This window comes from Leptonychotes weddellii, chromosome 16 (genome assembly GCF_054177405.1).
Source record: "Leptonychotes weddellii isolate Sample4059 chromosome 16, ASM5417740v2, whole genome shotgun sequence".
Lineage (NCBI taxonomy): Eukaryota > Metazoa > Chordata > Mammalia > Carnivora > Phocidae > Leptonychotes > Leptonychotes weddellii.
The window spans coordinates 12,664,246-12,677,263 of NC_138384.1; the positions used below are offsets into that span (position 1 = coordinate 12,664,246).

The 13,018-nt window shown below is 42.7% G+C and overlaps 1 long non-coding RNA gene and 2 pseudogenes across 1 annotated transcript; 2 read left to right on the forward strand and 1 right to left on the reverse strand.

Moving 5' to 3' along the window:
* Positions 1–214: 214 nt before the first annotated feature.
* LOC145717526 (uncharacterized) lies at positions 215–6,597 on the reverse strand. The gene is made up of 2 exons (XR_014140805.1): positions 5,924–6,597; positions 215–1,278 (listed from the first exon to the last, which is right to left on the reverse strand). It is a non-coding gene; the product is annotated as an uncharacterized LOC145717526 (long non-coding RNA).
* On the forward strand, positions 2,413–3,223 carry LOC145717479 (ragulator complex protein LAMTOR5-like; annotated as a pseudogene).
* LOC102726819 (large ribosomal subunit protein eL32 pseudogene) lies at positions 2,498–3,130 on the forward strand (annotated as a pseudogene).
* Positions 6,598–13,018: the final 6,421 nt, after the last annotated feature.

Below are 13,018 nucleotides of genomic sequence, written 5' to 3' on the forward strand. Positions count from 1 at the left end.
GGCGCCTGGGTGGCTCAGTTGGTTAAGCGACTGCCTTCGGCTCAGGTCATGATCCTGGAGTCCCGGGATCAAGTCCCGCATCGGGCTCCCTGCTCAGCGGGGGTCTGCTTCTCCCTCTGACCCTCTTCCCTCTCGTGCTCTCTGTCTCTCATTCTCTCTCTCTCAAATAAATAAATAAAATCTTTAAAAAAAAAAAAAAGAAAAGAAAATGATGTATAAAAATCAGAATTAACTTTACTACTTTTGCTTGACATCATGATTGAACTTTCCAATGAAAGAGAAAGGCATATTGCACTAATTAGCCCAACACTTGCATCTTTAAACATTTTATAAGTGAAATAAGATGAGGACTGAGTGCTACTGGAATAAATATTTCAGGACATGTTTTGATAAAAGTACCTTATTAACTACTGTATTGATTAATGCACAGAAAATCTGAAAGAAATCACATGAAACTTTTGTTGGCAAATTTATCCAGTATATCTTGAATAATTTGACAGTTCCCTTGAAAGGAATCAGCATTATTAATTTGTACCCTTTTAGAGGTACCTTTTCTTTCCATAAAAGACATCCTGGGGTGAGTATGGAATGAAATGTACCGAATGGAACAGTTTATCTTAAATACGGGGGGGTAGGCATTTTGAGGATTTGATGTTTGCTTTGATTTCCCAGGGTTGTTGCTAGGAGCAAAGTTTTTTCAACAATAAACTAGAGATGGGAGAGGTGAAGTCATCTGCAACCCACTATGCCAGTACACAATATCTGAATTCAGACTGTCATAATTCAGGCCAATTCCTTCCCCCCACCCCCCAAAAATGTACAAGACAATGTAAGACAAAAGGTAGGTGGGGTTTTTTCTTTTGATTAATTATTAAAGGAGCCTTTTCAGAAATCTGTATTTCAAAGTGTCTCTTTGTTTGGTGCCCCAGAGGTTTTTGACTCCCTAGGGCAGTTCAGGGCAGGTTAAGAGTATGCATTCTTTATATTAAGCAGAAGGGCAGATTTTGAAAGCGGTTGTGGGAAGGAGAACCCGAGGGAGCAATCAGCCCTGCTTCCACACGAAGTTGAGGATCTGGAAATAGATGCTGCTATTCCCACTTTGAAGACCACTGACCACTGACCTCCAGCTTTGAGGATATTTCCTTGGGCTGGGAAAAGGCAGATACAGCAGGCTTCACCACTGACTTGCTTTGGAATTCAGGGAACATTCTTTAGCCTTCTTGTTCTAATCTGGCAAGTTGAACCAATGTCTAGTTTCCGGTTTCTTTCCATAGTGTTCTGAGAATTAAACATGAGAAATAGTTACTACTACTACTTAGGTTTCAAAGAGTACTTTTAACTTTCCAGAAGACTTTATTGTCTGGATCTATGTTTTCCTCCCAACTGTCCCTCAAAGGCAAGTCTTCCCCTTGTGTGGAAGATGTGGGTCATGGAGATCCAGGGCAAGATTTGGCCAAAGATCTCACAGCAAATAAATGACTTGGTTGGAAATAGCACCTTCTTTCTCCACATGCAGAGCATGAAGAAATCACCAATTATATCAAATACCATCAAATTAACAGAAAGTATGAAGCATGTGCAGCGTGTATACTATATACAATACATAGTATACCTAAGTTTATATAGTGCATCTGGATTTTTTTAAAATATCATTTTCATAAAGTAAGAGAGGCCAATGAATATTCTTAGTCTGCTCCATCAAACTGTGACTCGGTTAACTGAAGAGCAGGAAAAAAAACCCAAAAACATAAAGCTCTCCAAAGCAGTTTCCACCCCAAGATGCATATTCATTCTTCACTGTCCAGTGATGTGTGATGCACTTTGTACTTCTGTAACCACCCTGCAAGGTGATCCTTCCCAGGGCAGAATGATGTCAGCCAAACAAGGAAGTTATTTCAGGATAGATTATTATTTTTTTGCTTCATTTGAAACAAAGTTTTAGTTTATTTTTTGGCTAGTAATTCAAAAGGTATTACAAAAGAGTAAGCTTTGGGGGCACCTGGGTGGCTTAGTTGGTTAAGCGTCTGCCTTTGGCTCAGGTCATGATCCCAGGATCCTGGGATCGAGCCCTGCATTGGGTTCCCTGCTCAGCAGGGAGTCTGCTTCTCCCTCTCCCTCTGCCGCTCCCCCTGCTTGTGCTCTCTCTGTCAAATAAATAAATTTTTTTAAAAAATTTAAAAAAAAGAGTAAGTTTTCCTTCCACCTCTTTACCTCCCCAGAGGTAAGCAACGAGAAAGAATTTAAATCATGAAATCTGTTCTAACCCTGTACATGCCTTGGGCAACATGAAATAAGATATTTGGGGCTAATCCGTTGTCCAGGAAGTGTTTGGATATTGTAAGACCTTCATTTATGGAAGACTAAGTATAGAAAGTTGGCATCAGGGCAGGAGCTGGATGGACAGCAGGGAGGATGGAGATGACCTTGGAGCAGCACTTGGAGGACACAATGAAGAATCCAGCCATTGTTGAGAGTCCTGGGCCCTGATTCACAAGGACTTAATCTGGGATGCCAGGGGCTGCTGTCAGATGAGCATGCTGGGGTGATATCTGTTCTAGCCCAGCAAGCAGCTACACCAACCTCAGACCTGATATTCCTGTGGTGTGTCTAGAATCAGATAATGGGAACATGGTTCCCCTCTCTTCCTCAGCGCTGCCTGCGGAGGTGGCAGCCATCTGTTACTGGGCATCATGGCTGCCCTCAGACCTCTGGTGAAGCCCAAGATCATTAAAAAGAGGACCAAGAAGTTCATCCGGCACCAGTCAGACCAATATGTCAAACTTAAGCACAACTGATGGAAATCCAGAGGCACTGACAGTAGGGTGTGCAGAAGATTCAAGGTCCAGATCTTGGTGCCCAACACTGGTTATGGGAGCAACAAGAAAGCAAAGTACATGTTGCCCAGTGGCTTCCAGAAGTTCCTAGTCCACAACGTCAAGGAGCTTGAAGTGCTGCTGATGTGCAATAAATCTTACTGTGCGGAGATTGCTCACAATGTCTCCTCCGAAAACCACAAAGCCATTGTGGAAAGAGCAGCCCAACTGGCAATGAGAGTCACCAATGCCAATGCCAGGTTGAGCAGCAAAGAAAATGAATAGACAGCTTGTGTGCATGTCATATTTGTGTTAATAAAACCATAAAACTACAAAAAAAAGATAACGGAAACATGATGATCCAGAAACATGATGTTATCACAAGGACAGTGTACAAAATGACTTCTTGATATCTCATATCAGTTCTCCAGAAGCCTGTCATAAGGGCTCAGTGTTAATTATCTTGTAGAACTATTAAAGTTCCAGTAGTGACGCCATTTCTTTAGTGTGCATTGGCCACGTTTCTATTAAGTTTAGAGTAAGCTGCTTTCGGACACTCAATGGACTGACTTATCAAAATATTAGTAAGAAAGGATCATGTTTTGAAGCAGCAGGTCCATGTCACTTTGTACACAGAATTTTGGTATGTTCAATAAATCTGGTTGGAGGATAAAATAAAAGTTGGCAGCAGGGTCTAATCAAGGGGATCAAGGTAAACATTGACACACATCATATAAGCATAAAACAGGATGAGGGACAGAGTAAAATAATGAGTCTGGGAGAAGTGAATCATAACTGGGAGTTATGGGTGAGTCCAAAACAGGAACAGGAGTTTCCAGAAGTCCACAGAACAGTTAAGAGCAGAATAAATCCAGGTACCCAAGACCAGTGAAACAAAGTGGAACCTAGACACAGAATCCAGTCCCAAGATGGCCCCACTTCTCTGAGCTGCCCCGGAGACTGCCTCATGACCTGGAGCCCCTGCCCCGGCCTTCCAAAAGTTATGTATGACCTAAATTGCTTCATGAACGGAGAACCTTGAAATTTCAGAGCTGACAAGAAACTTAAATATTACCTAATACATCTAATTCTCAAGCGATTTGGTCCCTGGGTCCCATAATACTCTTAAAGACACTGAGGACCCCAAAGAGATTTTGTTTAAGTATGAGCCATATCTGTTGATATTGCCCATATTAGAAATTAACACTAATAAAATTTTTAAGTATTTCTTAATTTATTTTAAAATAACAATAATAAACACATTACATGTTAACATAAATAACATGTTTTATGAAAAACCACCATATTTTACAAAACATAAAAATATGAAGTGAGGGCACCTGGGTGGCTCAGTTGGTTAAGCGACTGCCTTTGGCTCAGGTCATGATTCTGGGACCCGGGATGGAGTCCTGCATCAGGCTCCCTGCTCAGCATGGAGTCTGCTTCTCCCTCTTGTGATCTCTCACTCTCTCTCTCAAATAAATAAAATAAAATCTTAAAAGAAAAAAAAATGAAGTGAAAAGATTGGCATTCCTTTACATTTTTGAGAATCTCTTTAGTGTCTGGCCTACAGATGACAGTGGAATTCTTATCCCTACTTCTGCCTTTAAGGTGTTTGATAGCACATGGCATGTAGCCTTGAGCAGATCACTGTAGGCACACAAGAATGGTTTTCAGCATACAGACCCCTTGAAGGGCCTTGGGAACCCCAGTGGCTCCTGGACTACACTTTGAGAACTACTGATCTGGTATAATTTGGGACTGCACTTTCCTGTCATGCCACTTATTAGCAAAGTGACCTCTAGCGTGTGACTTAACCTTTCTATGCCTCACCTTCCTTAGCTGTAAAGCACAACTAAAAACGGAAGGTCCCTTTTATGACCACATGCCTTCCTATGGATGTTGCATCCTCACAGTCATTTAGATAAATAAATGAGGTGATGGATACCTGTAAATGTTTAACACAGGGCTTGGCTCATAATAGTAACTCAAAAAACGGCTCTTCCTACTATTGTTTTTGGTAGTTATCATTGACTACATTCCAAGCAATGTGCCAGGCACCAAGGGTCACATCAAAGTGAGTAGGATGATGGCCTGAGTTGCTTAAGAATAGGGGAGGTAAGATAAATACACACCTATATAGAACAAAACAGATTATGTCAAGGATGATACAAAAAAAGGAAGAGGCTACATTCATTCATTCACCAAATATTAATCAATTGCTCCCCACATGCCAGGAGTGATATCCAGGAGGGGGCTGATATAGAGGAACCAAGTGAGGGAGAGGGTGCGTGGCAGGAGGGAAGGGGGAGCCATGAAGGGACAGGGGTGGCCCATGCACACACTGTGTAGGCCTTTGTAGGCCAATGTGATTGGGGATAAAAGGAAATGTTTCATGAGAAAGTGGCATTTGAGTTAGAACTTGAGAAGAGGTAGGATTTGGAAATAGAGTTGATACACAAGTTTTTTAATTCATTCAATAAACATTTGATTTTCTTGTTGAGTCTGCTCCACGTTGCATGAATAAAGGGTCCCCACTTTTTTTTAAGTTCTTTTTTTTTAAGATTTTATTTATTTGAGAGAGAGAGAGATCATGAGCTAGGTGGGAGGAGCAGAAAGAAAGGGGGGAGCAGACTCCCTGCTGAGCACAGAGCCCCATACAGGGCTCAATCCCAGTACCCCAGGATCAGGACCTGAGCTGCTTAACTTAACTGCTTAACCGACTGAGCCACCCAGGCACCTCAGGATCCCTATTTTCAAAGAAGAAAATTTTGCATTTGTTCTTATTATATAAGAAATACATGCTCACTTGAAAAAATTAGAACATACAGGTTGAGCACAAATGAGAAAATAACCACCCACAATCTCCTTATCCAGAGAGAATCCCTTTAGGGCCAGGATTAGAGTGAGGTCAGTGGTACAAAATTTAAGGGAGTGGGGGCAGGGGGTGGGATGCTAAAAAATTCAGTAATCAAGATAAATAATATTTTAATGTAATAGTTTTTAAAAAACAAAATTATTGCAAAAAATCCAGGATGACACAATACCTAAATTGTAATAAAGGCAGGATCCCACCCTGCACTTGCCTCGCTCAGTCTCCCTCTCCTTACCCTCATTCTGGCGCTGACTGGGCTTGGTCATTCCCTGCATGTCCCCTTTCCCCCAGATCCATTCTCTGCCCTTCTCTGCCCTCCTCTGGGCCCTGGGAGGCTGATCTCTGAGGGTGGCACCAATGAGCTTCTTTGCCTTCTAGCTTCCAGCTGGGTTCAGCCAATGGGAAGCACCTGTAGGAAACCAGAGGATGGGTGTTTCTTTCTCACTCCCTCCTTTCTCATCACCTAAATTCAGGCAGTGGCTGCTTCTGCCACAGAAACAGCTCCCGTCCAGAGGCCTCTCTCCCACACCTTCAGCTTTCACAGGTCTGTGGGTGCTAAGGGCTTCCTGCTTTTGCCAGACTCCGGGTACCTCACGTTCTCTTGTTGATTCCCTTAATGCTGTTTACATTCCTACAAGTGGACCCTTTAGAAGAAATTCCCTACTAAATTGCAACTTAGGGTGCCTTCTGCTTTTTATGGCAACCTTGACTGTTACAACCACTGTCAACATTTCAGGTCTAAGATATTTTCATTTTTTTAAAAAAGAAATGTGTGTTAATTTCAAGACTCCATAAAGATGATATCATAATTGTTTTATGTGATTATAGTATGTGTTTAGGAAAACTGCCGCTATACTAGCTTAAAATATTCTACTTGTGGAGATTTGCTAGAGAAAAATACAAGCAAAAATCACCATTCGTGCTTTCTATCTCTTTGCTACTTCCTCTCCACAGGTGAGTGGTCAACCCTGCTTCATTCTCTTCTCCTAGGCCAAACTCTCTATTTCCAAAAATTTCTAACCTGGGGCCTGGGGTGACTCTAACCTGAACTGTTCCCCTCAGTGAAATGCAGGGGTGGGGGAGGGCATGGTTGAGCAATGACCTGACTGTGTCACCGGGGAAAGTACTTGGAAAAAGACCCTAAAGCTAAGAGCAGTGGGGTTACCTGGGCTGTGCTTTGCTACACATTTGAGGATTTCAAAGGGGTTAACATCACACTTTTGCCCCACTGTCCTCCCTCAACTTCTCCCAACTGGTCCCCCAGTCAGCCCTTGAAACTTGCCTGCTCCTTCCCTGGTTCTTTTGGCACCCTGAGAACTGGGCTGTGTGTGAAGCTTTGTGACTTGGCTTCCCCAAGACCCATGTGCCAGATTCAAATCTAAGCCAGTGTAGGAAGCTAGAAGAAGCTGAAAGAGCCAGCCTGTCAGTGTAGACATCCTTCTCACCCCCTAAATAAATTGTGCTCATGTTCATTCAGTCCTCCCTGACTACTGATTACACTTCATGCTTATCTGACTACAGATGTGAAAAAACTGGAAGGAATGTACATTAAGTAAAAGAAAACACACAAGGGAGCCCAGACAATGCCTCCTCCTGCCTGCTCTCCTGGGAAGCGGTGGCTGGAGGAGGATGTGGTGGGGAAGACGGAGCTCCTCAAGAGGAAGAAAACAAAGTTCTTGGATGGAGAAAATGTGAGAAAACCAGGACAAAGTGAGTAAAGTGAGCATCCACACTGAAGACTCAGCTAGGCAGAAAAAGTAACCACACCTGGTGGGGCCCCTGGGAGGGGTCAAGGTGTCATGGGAAGGGCTCAGCACACAACTGCAGGAGTCCACGGGGGAACCCCTGAGGGGCAGCACTGACATTTCCTTGATGGCTATAGGAAGGGAATGGGAAACCTCCATTCCCAAACATTTTAAAGAAGAAAAACATGAATCTAAGTGGAGATGGTTTGGGGTGTTGTCCCTTAATCTTCTGCTTAAATTGTTAGGAGAGTTTAGAATTTTCCTTTTTGCTTTTTGGTTCTCTTTGCATTCACAACATTAACGGAGCTCCTACTGTGTACCCCAGCCTGGTGCTGGGGACACAAAAGGGAGGAACCTCAAGGCTCCTACAGTCCAACAGGGGAGACAGACACGTAAAGGAATATGCATAATTACAGACGTTCGTACAACCCAGAGAATGATCATTTCTATCGGGGGATGTGGGGGGTAAGAGGAGACAGAATTGGGCATGGGGATAAGGAAAGGCTGCACAGACAAGGCATTTCTGAACAGGGTTTAGAAAGCTGAATGGGAGTTTGCAAGGTGAAATTGGGAGTAAGGTGGAGACAAGAACATTCTTAAAAAACAGAACAGGTATAAAGGAGTGGAGTATGAAAAGACATGCTTCTATCACTAACATGACAGGAAATTTTGGGTAAGATATTTACCTTCCTGGCTCTAAGTTCCACTTGAATAAAAAGAAACAGTGACACCCATGTAGCAAATAAACTCAATGGATTAGGAAACATTTTTCAAGAACACAATGACCCCCTCACACCCAAAAGGTAAATACTGGGGTGCCTGGGTGGCTCAGTCGTTAAGTACCTGCCTTCGGCTCAGGTCATGATCCCGGAGTCCTGGCATCGAGCCCTACATCGGGCTCCCTGCTCAGCGGGAAGCCTGCTTCTCCCTCTCCCACGCCCCCTGCTTGTGTTCCTGCTCTTGCTCTCTCTAATAAATAAATAAAATCTTTTAAAAAAATAAAAAATTTAAAAAAATTTTTTAAATTCTTAAAAAAAAAAAAAGGTAAATACTACCAAAACTCAGGTGAGATGTGTCCTTGGAAAAGGTGCTTAAGAAAAGTTTATCCCAATATTGATTCTGGTATTGGCTACATGGAGTCCCAGTCGGTATTACTTCTGACTTCTACCCTGGCTGTAACAGTTTTTTATAGAACTGGACAAGCAGAGACAGGGGAGTGTATTAAAAGCAGAATAAAAGAAAATGAGACAGCCCAATAGCCAGAGGGGGAAAAATAGTAATTCATGGACTCCTGACACACAACAGGCTAACTGACTATCTGCAGGAGGACAGCATATCTTATGACTTCAAAATAATTGCTTGGTCATTTGCAGCCAGCATAAAGCATAAATTTAATATGACTATTAAATATGTTCCTGTGAAAGCCATCCACACAATACTGCTAGAATCTAGCAGTTAAGATTGACCCAACCCTTCATTATATCACTCCTTTGCTCAAGAGCTGTTTATCCTCTTCTGAGTAAAGGATAATGTTAAAATGTCCCTAACCTTATATTCAAGGACTTCCATAATTGGAATCAATTCTGCCCCGCCACTCCCAGCCTTTTATAAAAAATGTACATATTGGGGCACCTGAGTGGCTCAGTCGTTAAGTGTCTGCCTTCGGCTCAGCTCATGATCCCAGAGTCCTGGGATCAGGCCCCGCATCGTGCTCCCTGCTCCAGGGGAAGCCTGCTTCTCCCTCTCCCGGTCCCCCTGCTTGTGTTCCCTGTCCCGCTGTGTCTCTCTCTGTCAAATAAATAAATAAAATCTTTTTTTTAAATGTATATATAATTGACATCTAACATTATATTAGTTACTCCCAGTCTTGTTTACTATTTCTCTGCAGAATCTTCTTTGGTAAAATTACTTTCTAAGCCCCCAAAACATGCCATGCCAGGTGATTGCTGACCTTTCACAAAAACGATACTCTCTGGCTACAATAAAAAATATAAGAAACAAGTGTTGGTGAGGATGTGGAGGAAAATGAACGCTCGACGACTGTTGGTGGAAATTCAAACTGGTGCAGCCACTGTGGAAGAGTATGGAGGTTCCTCAAAAAATTAAAAACAGGACTACCGTGTGATCCGGTAATTCTACCACTGGGTATTTACCCAAAGAATATGAAGACACTAATTTGTTTATTGCAGCATTGTCTATAATAGCCAAATTATGGAAGCAACCCCAGTGTCCATCAATAGATGAATGGATAAAGAAGAGGTGAGATAGATACACACACACACACACACACACACACACACACACACACACTGAAATATTACTCAGCCATAAAAAAGAATGAAATCTTGCCACTTGCAACAACATGGATGGATCTAGAGGGTATAGTGTGAAGTGAAATAAGTAAGTCAGAGAAAGACAAATACTATGTGATCTCACTCATATGTGGAATTTAAGAAACAAACAAATGAACAAAGAAAAAAGAAACAAACAAAAAAACCCAGACTGTTAACCATAGAGAACAAACCAATGGTTACCAGAGGGGAGGTGGGGGGGGTGGGTGAAATAGGTGAAGGGGATTAAGAGTACACTTATCCGTGATGAGCACTGAGTAACCTATAGAATTGTTGAATCACTACATTGTACACTTGAAACTGATATAACACTGTATGTTAATTATACTGTAATTAAAATAAAAGAATGATATTCTTACCTTCACACCCCCATACGTGACTAGGTTACTAGATATCTTTTCCTCTGCAGACCACTAGTTGAAATTCTCTTTTTTATGTTAATATTCAAATAGTGTTTTTTTTTAAAGCAGTGCAAGTTTCTTGACATTATTAAGAAATGTCAGTAATTACAGTGGTTTGGTATGGATATGTAAGGATATGTAGGACTGAGTCATATCCACTTACACCCTACTCTTAAAAGTATATTTATGGGATTTAGATTATCTTTAAACTGCCTACACAATGTAATAAACTATAAAACTGAGTGCCCAGTGTTTAAGGCATGACCACTGTACCTGAGGTAGAAAAGCACTTTAATCTGGTATAAGAGCTTATTTTTTATTGTAGTTTCACATACCTTGTTGAGTCAGGTTTTCTGTGGGTGAGTTCACTTGATCACATTTAGTTATGGGTAATTTTGCACCTGTTGTGCAGCAAGTTCCTTTTTAAAGCTTGAACAAAGGTTCATTCATTCATTCCTTTCACAAGTTTCACTGAGCACTTTCTACGTGCCAGGCACTGTGCTAGGTGCTAGTTATACAGTAAAAGGTGACCGTGTTCTAAAGGAGCTCCCCAACATTGGCTGGGGGGACAGGGCTAAGGCTTGGGGCAGAGCTATGCCCGAGGGATTCTGTAGCAATGATCCAATGCCACTGCCATGCTGAGTAACAACCAACCACATAATTTCAGTGATATATGACCGTAACTGTTAATTTCTCATACATCTGGGGTAGTTGCCTAGGCAGTTCAGTTGATCTTGGTTGGGCACCCTGAAGGGCCTGGCTGCTGTTGGCTGATCTAGAATGGTCTCATAAAAATGACTCATCTCGGGGTGCCTGGGTGGCTCAGTCATTAAGCGTCTGCCTTCAGCTTAGGTCATGATCCCAGGGTCCTGGCTTTGAGCCCCGCCTTGGGCTCCCTGCTCAGCCAGGAGCCTGTTTCTCTCTCTCCCACTCCCCCTGCTTGTGTTCCCTCTCTAGCTGTCTCTCTCTGTGTCAAGTAAATAAATAAAATCTTTAAAAAAAAAAATGGCTCATCTCTGCTTCATGTGTCTCTCGTCCTCCAACAGGATATTCTCATGGCTGTGGCTCAGGCACAAGAGGAAGTACAAGCCCAACTACACAAGTGACTTTTAAGCTTCTGCTTAAAAACCTCCCACTGGTCAAAGCAAGTTGCATGGCTGAGACTAGACTCAGAGTTATATGGCACAGGGCATGGGTACAGAGACAGGAGAACTGGGGTCAGCACTGCAATCTATCACAGGCTATGAACCCGCAGACCAGGGGCACCTAACTCAGCCTATGGAGATAAGGAACGGTGTCCCTGAGAAGGTGATGTTGACTTGAGTTGAATCTTGAAAGAGAACAGAAGTTAGCTAGATCATAGAGAAGGGAAGGAACGTTTAGCAGAGCAACCCACATGAACTAAGAAGAACTTCAGAGATTGCAAGTACCCTTTACATCTTTTCCCCATTTTCTGTCTGGAATTTAGAATGTGAGTCCTAGATATGCAGCAGCCTTCTTATGACCATGACACAATAATCATCAGATTGAAGGTCTACAGAAAGATAGCACCTAACAGCACCACTGAGCCACGACAATGGCCTTGTCATCTGGGTCAGCACCCAGGAACTCCCTGCCAGTCAGTTCTGCAAGCACCACCATTACCTTCCTTTCTTCCTTAGTTAAAACTCCAGTTCCTTCAGTTGAGCTGACTCCAGATGTTGTGCATCATTTGCAGAAGTGTTAATACTAGTTCTCTTAAGGATGAAGTTTCTAATTTTCTGGAGTTTCAGGTGCTCTGGATAAGACAACACCCCTGCCCTGCCTCTACATCATCACTGCCAAGCATCAACAAGTGCACCTCGGACTCCCAACAGTATCCAGTTTGGCCACCTTGAGACCATAGACCAGGTCAATAGACCAATGATGGTCCTCCTTGAGACCATCATTATCTGTTATCATGATTCCTTTTATCCAGCTTCATGCCAGTCACACAAAGAGCCGAGGATCCTAGGTTGTTCATTATCAGTTGCATTTCATCAAAAATGGCCCTGTACATCCCGTTCTCTGACCCCATTTCCCAGATCCCCCACCTCCTGAAATCCTTAGCAATTCACTGTCAGGATCAGCAAAATCCTTCTTTTTTCAAAGTCTCTGAATTTTTTCTTCACCTTTTTGCTCTAAAGGAAACTGGGGTCTCCTTTCAGGATGCTGCTTCCTCTGCAGCCCTCTCAGGTGGTGGCTGTTTTTCTCCCACATCCCACAGTGGAATAATCACTGTCCTCTATTACTCTCTAATATTCCCCATTCTGCTTCCAGACCATTCTGCTTCCCTCCTTCTTAACACTGACCAACTTTGGGGTGCCTGGGTGGCTCAGTTGGTTAAGTGACTGCCTTCGGCTCAGGTCATGGTCCTGGAGTCCTGGGATCGAGTCCCACATCGGGCTCCCTGCTCAGCGGAGAGTCTGCTTCTCCCTCTGACCCTCCTCCCTCTCCTGCTCTCTGTCTCTCATTCTCTCTCTCTCAAATAAATAAATAAAATCTTTAAAAAAACAAAACAAAACAAAACAAAACACTGACCAACTTTGACTCTGATGTTAACCAGACGATGCTACTCTCATTCCAGCCATATGGCCACTCTCCCTTTGTAACCCAGCTCCAACACGATCTCAACATCCTTAGAGATGATCCTTCCAAAATGTTTATTTCTAAAACCCTTAACCTCCTCCCCTCAAAAAGTCTGTCCTCCTCCTTAGCTCAGTTATTCCCCTCATGTCCTTGTTTCACCTCTTATCCTACTTAGATTCTGTGGCTTTTTATTATAATCACTCTTCTGAATACATCCTTGGTTCCC